The sequence below is a fragment of the Macrotis lagotis genome, chromosome 4, assembly GCF_037893015.1.
Source record: "Macrotis lagotis isolate mMagLag1 chromosome 4, bilby.v1.9.chrom.fasta, whole genome shotgun sequence".
Classification (NCBI taxonomy): Eukaryota; Metazoa; Chordata; class Mammalia; order Peramelemorphia; family Peramelidae; genus Macrotis; species Macrotis lagotis.
In genome coordinates this window covers 186,570,280-186,577,668 of record NC_133661.1, presented here as the reverse complement: position 1 = coordinate 186,577,668, position 7,389 = coordinate 186,570,280, and positions in this window count along the sequence as shown.

Genomic DNA, 7,389 nt, shown 5'->3' with positions numbered 1-7,389 from the left:
TAAAGTTGATTTTTTTGTTTAAATTTCTTAATTTGTGATAAAACAATTTTGTTTTTTTTTAAAATTCATATAGTTTTATTCACTTATTTATTGTTTGCAAGGCAATGGGGTTAAGTGACTTGCCTAAGGTCACACAGCTAGGGAATTATTAAGTGTCTCAGGCTGGATTTGAACTCAGGTGCTCCTGACTCCAGGGCCAGTGTTCTATCCACTGTGCCATCTAGTTGCTCCTAATTCATATAGTTTTAAATGGAGCATTTGATATTATTTCTTCTTCAAAGAAACTTAGTTTCTTAAAAAATTCTTTGTCATTACTATTTCAAAGCTTGACAATGATATTTTTGGTTGAGTTGAATTTGGATAGTTGTCCTTTTAATGAGCAATAGGTGGCAGAGCTAGGATGGCAGAGTAAGGCAAAGAGTCATCTGGGTCCTTCCAAATTCCCCTCTAACAATCATTTTCAAAAAGTCTCAAAATTAATTTTGAAGTGGCACAACCAATAAAAGGACAGGGTGAAACAATTTTCCAGCCCTAGATGATTTTCAAGTTAGACGATTAGAGCAAGTTAGCATCAGGCTAACTTGGATTAGTCAATTGATAGCAGTAGCTTTGCTAATTCTCAGCCCAGAAATGGTAAGAGGGTCAAACCATTGGTCCAAAGGATTTTAAAGGGGATTCTTTGCTGACCCTGGGAGTAGGACTTTGTCCCATTGCCCATATGCATTTCCAGATCACAATCCTGGGACAAGGAAGAGTACTAGCAAACTAGAGTATGCAACTGCAGGGGAGTAGGAACATTGGTCACAGTTTCAAAGTGGAAGAGAGTACTTGTGGTCACTCACAGGCCATTGCACAAACCAAAGAGCAGTTATCCAAATTCCTTCTCAGAAAACTGACAACTAACAGGTCCCAGGAGCTAGATCTGAAGATAGCAGCACAAAAAACCTAGAGCTTTAGACAGTGTCCCCTTAACCTTGGAAGCAAAATCTAACTTTATTGTAAACTTAAAAATCAAGACATAGGCTATAAAATATGCAAACAATATAAAAAGGATCTGAGCATGTAACGTTACTCATGGCGGGAGGTTCAAAGTACAAATTCACAAGGTAACAGAGTCAAAATAGTTCCATGAAAAGTCTCAGGGAAAAATGTGAATTAGTTTCATATCCCCAATCCCAAATTCTTGGAAAGGGTTCAAAAAAAGATTTCAAAATTCAAATAAGAGAGGTAGATGAAAAAGTGAGAAAAGAAATGAGAGTGATTAAAGAAAAATATGAAAAAAGTCAATAAGTTAGGAAAGGAGGCACAAAATACTGAAGAAAAAACACTTTAAAAGACAGAAGAGGCCAAAATTGTGGGGTGTTAGTGAAGATACAAAGCATCCTAGAGAGAGCAGCTAGGGGTAGAGTATCATTTGAGAGAAGTACATGGAAGGAAAATGAGAGAAAGCAATACATAACCAGGAGAATTGTGTTCACTGTGGAATAAAAAATTCCCGAAGGTACAGTGGAATATGGGGGTAAAACAGGACGAAAAGAAGTGAAGGAAAATGAGGAAAATTTAGATGATTTCTGTTCTTAAGAGATTTAGGATCAAAACTTCTAATTCAGCTTTATTGCATCACAAGTGGAGAAACAATAATATCAATTAATCACAATTTATTTAATGCTAGGCATTTATTAAATGTGAAGTGCTAACATTCCGAGTAGGACACTATCATCTCCTTTTTTTGGGTCCAGGTAGGAATTTACACATGAAGTTTGAATTTTTTCATAATATAGATGAATTTTCTGAGATCTTTTTCTCACTGAGTGCTTTGTCTCCAAGTTTGAATATAACTTCCCTTTGTGGATATAGAATAAAGTAAGGAAATTTATTCTCTAAAAGATAGCATCCGGTGACCTCATCAGCATAACTGAGCTTCTTGGATGACTTGTTCACACATGTATTAAATAGTAAACATCAACAATCTATTTATAGAAAGAACATAGTTGATTCTGATATCTAAAAAATATTCTTAGAATTTGCAAATGATTCTTTTCCTATTACACTAATCAGTCTAGAATTGATCCTGCCTTTGAACTATAACTTCCTGAAGTTACGAATACCATCAAAGTATAATGAACTTGAAATTAAAGATTTTAATGTGTTATCTGTTTTTGATACTTTATCCATGGTATGGTGGTGAGAGCTCTAAATTTAGAATATGAGACTAAAATTGAATACTGGTCCCATGTCTTATTATGTATTCATAGGAAAGTTGTTTTTATCACTTTTATCCCAGTTTCTTCATCTGTCAAATGGAATGATGGTTTTTGTTTAATGATGAACATCATTAGAGGGATTAAACCACATCACTATGCAAATATTCTACATATATCAATATAATTCAAATATATATGAAATTATAAGACAAAGAAGTTGTAGTTAAAGAGAACGATGATGAAGATTTAATTGCTATTAAGGATTAGGGCAGTTTGATATCCAATTGAGGAGATCATACTGAATTTATTGCAGTGAGAAGGATGAAGAAGTGTATCAATGGTTCAGCACAACCACCATCACTTCTCAAGAAAAGCATTCCCTTCTAATGGTGGCTCAGTATCAGATGCTTGCTCCAAGCATACATACAGACACGTATACATACAAACATCTAAAAACTAGGTTGTGCTAGTGAGCAAGGCAGATTGAGCTATCAATAGTGCACTAAATTGGGGTGACTAGGTGGTTCAATGGATAGAGTGCCGGCGTTGGAGTCAGGCAGGCCTGAGCTCAAATCCAGCCTCGGACACTTAATAATTGCCTAGCCGTGTGACTTTGGGCAAGTCATTTAACCCCATAGCCTTGAAAAAAAGACAAAAAAAGAACCAAAAAGTTACTAAGTCACTTGACTTGTTGGAACACATCTAGAAGACTGGATATTCTTCCTTTGTCTTTTTCTTTCCGAGGAACTTATTACCATTTTCTTTATGTGGCTATGACTTGCTATTCATACCTGATCTTCCTAATGTCAATTGTGATGATAAAAATGGAAAGGGAAATGTCCCTGATTGCTTAGTTTGTAATGATATTCCGTTCACTATGGCTACTTTGATTTTTTAAAATAATTCTCTGTCAACCATGTAGTAGTCTTTTATAAATCCCCCACCTTAGCCTGATGTTTCAAAAAACCAAGTCTAACTTAAATAGGTAAGATGACCCTCATCTTCAGAAAGGAGAGTCCTGCCTATTACTCTTTTCCTTTTATCTAGATACTTGAGCACTATGAGTGAACCATGAGAGTAAATGTGAGTCACTGCTACTAATAGACCTGGATAAAAATCAAACATAATTACCAGAGAAGAGGGTGTTGTCCTTAGAGGAAATAAGGTAAAGGTGTGTATTTAACTGAAATGAAAAAACCACCTGTTTGGGTGCTTGAGCGATTGTTAGACCTGTTACACAAACAGATACAATTCAAAGAATATTTCTACTGAATATCTTTGTGACTCAGTTACATGGTAAGCCTATATGGTTGATAATGATGAGTAGTAGGTAGCATAATGTTTGTCCTTCATTTTCGAAGTAGACCATAATATCAGGAAGTTGATGCCAAAGCAAGCAAATCAGTCACCAGCCTCACTTTCTCCTTCAGAGTCATCTGGATGCAGTGGTCAGATATGAAGCAGAATGAAGGGAGATGGCCCTGTATGGGAAGCAGAGTTAAGTGACTTGCCCAAGGCTGGATTTCGTTTTTTTGTTTGTGTGTTTTTTTAGGTTTTTTGCTAGGCAAACAGGGTTAAGTGGCTTGCCCAAGGCCACAGGGCTAGGCAATTATTAAGTGTCTGAGAGTGGATTTGAACCTATTACTCCTGACTGCAGGGCCGGTGCTTTATCCACTATGCCACGTAGCCGCCCCAAAGGCTGGATTTCAATTTGAGTCTGCCTGACTCCAAGAAAAGTGCTCTATCCGCAGCCATCTAATTGCCCTTAGAAGGCAGCATGATAGAGTGTATAAAACATGGATAGGACACTGAAATCATTAACAATAGACATTTCTAATCCAGATTCCTATACCTGAATATGCATAAGTCACTTCATTTCTCTAGATCTTAGTTTCCCATTTCTATAAGGCATTTAGAAGGTAGAGGAACATATTAGCTAGGAAATGTAAGACTAGTTACTGACTTGTATCTCTCCCTGTCATTTACCTAGCTTTTACAGTTAGCTGACGTTCAGCTTTGGGGAAGTTTGATTTAGAATTGGAAGTAGGCTTCCCATTTTCCCATTCATTATCATATTGCCCCAACCTCAGTTTCTGGGGCAAAGTTGCAAATGATAATAATAGTTGTGGCTTGAAAGTCTAAGGGGTTCCCCAAATGGGGATTTTTAAAAAGATACTAAATGTATATGAATAAAGGAGGTATTAAGACAAATGACTTATTCCCTCATGAAAAAAAAAAAAGAAATGCTTAGCTTAAAAGAACCATAGATTGCAATAACAAAATGATTAAGATAGAATTAAGCAATAACTTATCATCCCTAGTAGTATAGTAAACTGGTTAGCTAATATTAAACTTTGTTTAGACCTAAGAAATGTTTGCAAAACTTCTAATCTTTTTACATTTATATTTCTTTGATTATATAAAATTGAAAAGTTTTTATGCAAATAAAATCCATATAATTAGAATTCGAAAAGCAACAATTAACTGGAAAATGAGATATTATTTGTAAAGTGCTTAGCACAGTTCTTGGCATGCAGTAATTGCTGCATAAATTCTTTTCATTCCCTCCCTGCCTTCCTCTTTAATATTAGTTTGGTGTGGTTAAACAAGTCTATTCTCTTCATCTTTCTTGATCATTCTTTAGCCTTCATGACAGTCAACTACTATTTTTCTTGATAGTCTCTTCTTTTTTTTTTTTTAGGATTTTGTAATATTTCTTTTATACTTGTCTGGCCTTTTCTTCTCAGTCTCATTTGTTGGTTCTCCATTCAGGTCATATCTGCTTTTTGTAGGTGGCTCCCAAGGTTCTGTCCTGGGTCATATTTTTTTCTCCTTATGTGATATCTTGATTGGTGATCTCACAAGTATTCATGTATTAAATTGTTATTTCAGTGCTGGTGATTCTCAAATCTATTTATCTTCCTCTGACTTTTCTCTTGATCTTTAGTCTCACATCTATAATTTCCTAGTAAGTCTGAATTTATCTCCCTCTCTACCTCCTATTCATTAAATACAAGTGGTTCCTTATCATCTCTAGGATTGAGTAATAATAATAATAATAATAACAATAATAATAATAATGATGATGATGATGATAATAATTATGTTTGGTTTTTAAAACCCTTCAAAACCTACACCCTTCTTGTCTTTACAGTCTTCTGACCCTTTGCTCCCCCTCCAGGTAACCTAAGCCCCGGGAACATTGACCTCCTTTCTACTCAAAAGGAATAGATTAGATGTCTTTTAAACCAGTCTTTCAAAACTGGACTTTGCTCCTTCCTTATTTCTGCTTCTTAGCATTCCTGGCTTTCTTCAGATTTCAACTAAAACTGAACCTTTTTTTTTTCTTTTCCCAAGGCAAATGGGGTTAAGTGGCTTGCCCAAGGCCACACAGGTAGGTAATCATTAAGTGTCTGAGGTTGGATTTGAACTCAGGTACTTCTGAGTTCAGGGCTGTTGCTCTATCCACTGTGCCACCTAGCTGCCCCCTAAAACTGAACCCTTTAAAAGAATTCTTCTTGTTCCTTTCTAATATTAGTCCCAATTTTGTTATCTCTAATTTATTCTATTTATATCTTGTTTTAGAGGCAGCTAAATGATACAATGAATAAAGTGCTGAGACTGGAGTAATGGAGACCTGAGTTCAAATTCAGCCTTAGACATTGATTAAGTATGTGATACTGGGCAAATCATTTAACCTTTGTTTCAGTTTCTCCAACTGTAAAATGGACATAATAACAGCACTTACTTCACAGGATTGTGTTGAAGATCAAAAGAGATTATATTTATAAAGGATTGAATATAGTACCTGGCACATATCTAAAAACTTCTTTTCCCCTTCTTATTTGTGCTTAGTTTACTCTATCTCTCTTCCTTCTATTGGAATCTCCTTGAGAGGATGGACTGTTTTGGTCTTATATAACATTTATAGAAAAAACTTTAAGCACCTTCTATGTACCAAGTACTCTACTAAGTACAAGGCATACAAATACAAAAAGTGAGACAGTTACTGTTTTTAAGAAACTTGTACTCTAACTGGAAAAGACTATGTACAGACAAATGTACATATATACATACATACATTCACACCTATAGGTATGCTGTGTATATATGTATATATATATATATATATATATATATGTATATGTATGTATTATGTAATTTCAGCCTTGTAGTAGATGAGTTTTTTTTTAATAGGATAGATGTAAAGATGCCCCGACCCGCGGGGCAGAAAAGTGGGGTGTCGAGGAGGACCCATCCTGAAAAGGAATGGGTGAGAATAAGGAGAGTGAGACCCAAGGATGGTGGATAAGGTCTGAGTTTATTTGAAAAAGGTACATGCTTATATTTTGTAGAGAAGGAACAAGGGGATTAGCTTAGGGGTGGAGTTGGTATGCCTTGGCCTGAGAGAAGGGATAGTCTGTGGTCAGTTTGTTCTTGATAAAGGAGGGTGACTTTCCTTTATCTTGGCCCTTGGTACACCTAGAATTTTGTTTGCTCGTTTTATCTTATCTGACATGGGGCTTCTTGGTTCCTGGTATGTCTGGGATTTGTTTGCTCTTTTTATGGGGGCTTCTTGGCCCCTGGCATAAAGACATAGGAATTTTAGGAAGAAACATCAGTAGATCAGGTGACAATGTCAGAGTCAGGGTAGGGTGGGAAGTGGGTTGAAGGGTAAAGCATCAGGACATATGATAAGAACTAAAGGAAATAAAAACACAATGGGAGATGATTAAATATGGTCATTATCGACCTCTTCAGAAACATAGAAGGTGATGGTTCTCAGCTCAAACAACAGACTTTGAGTAGTTAGAGATCATCCTACCTAGACTCATCTAGGTGATACAGAGTTGAGGGAAGGATAAAGGACTGGCAAAGAGTTAGGGTTAGGGTTAGAAATTTTTCCTAGTTTCTAGGAATGGCCCTCCTACCACTCCTCCAACAATTGTGATTTTCCTTTCTTTTGGCTTATTTCTCATTTTATGTGTATGATCTAGAATCTCTCCCAGTTTTCATTTTTCTTATTCTTAGTGATTCATAACATTTTCCATGTATTTGTTAATAGTTCATTTGAATACTGCCTGTTCAAATACTTTGTTCAGTTATCTAATGGGAAAATAAATGACTCTTATTCTTTGTCAATTCCCTATATAGTATGGATACTGGTTTTTATCAGAGAAATTTG